Source organism: Rhincodon typus, chromosome 6 (genome assembly GCF_021869965.1).
Source record: "Rhincodon typus isolate 14 chromosome 6, sRhiTyp1.1, whole genome shotgun sequence".
In the NCBI taxonomy this organism is placed as follows: Eukaryota; Metazoa; Chordata; class Chondrichthyes; order Orectolobiformes; family Rhincodontidae; genus Rhincodon; species Rhincodon typus.
The window spans coordinates 31,309,015-31,309,481 of NC_063337.1; the positions used below are offsets into that span (position 1 = coordinate 31,309,015).

The window sequence follows — 467 nt, forward strand, 5'->3', positions numbered from 1 at the left end:
AAGTATACAAAGATTCCCCAATTTACCTATCTAATTAGGTTACAAAGCATAGACCAGGTTTCTGTACTTGAGGTACTAACCCTGCAAGCAAATTGATTATTGCTACAGGTCAGCAATTCAAACTTGCTTGCACAACTAGTATCTAACATGCAATTCCCTTCATAAAACACTCCCTGACACATGCAGGCAAAAAATTGGTGTTAATGAGTGGATAGAAAAACTGGGAAGGCAGTTCAGTGGCCTCTGTCCACAGTGTTGGCTGAGATGATCCCCTTTGCTTCCTTGTCAGGACTTGCTACTCTTTAGTCTGTCTTCCCACAGGTACTTTTCACTTCCTTGCAGGAAGCACAGAGCAACTAGTTCACAAATTATAGATGTCTTTGACCTATTGGTTAAAAGCAATAGGTTACAGTAATAGGAACTGCCAATGCTGGAGAATCTGAGATAACAAAGTGTAGAGCTGGATG

At 40.9% G+C, this 467-nt stretch overlaps 1 protein-coding gene across 2 annotated transcripts in view; it reads right to left on the minus strand.

Annotated features, from left to right (window-relative positions):
• The window catches only part of LOC109934434 (testis-expressed protein 26-like), a 19,543-nt gene that overhangs the window by 751 nt on the left and 18,325 nt on the right, over positions 1-467 (minus strand). The window lies entirely within an intron of this gene.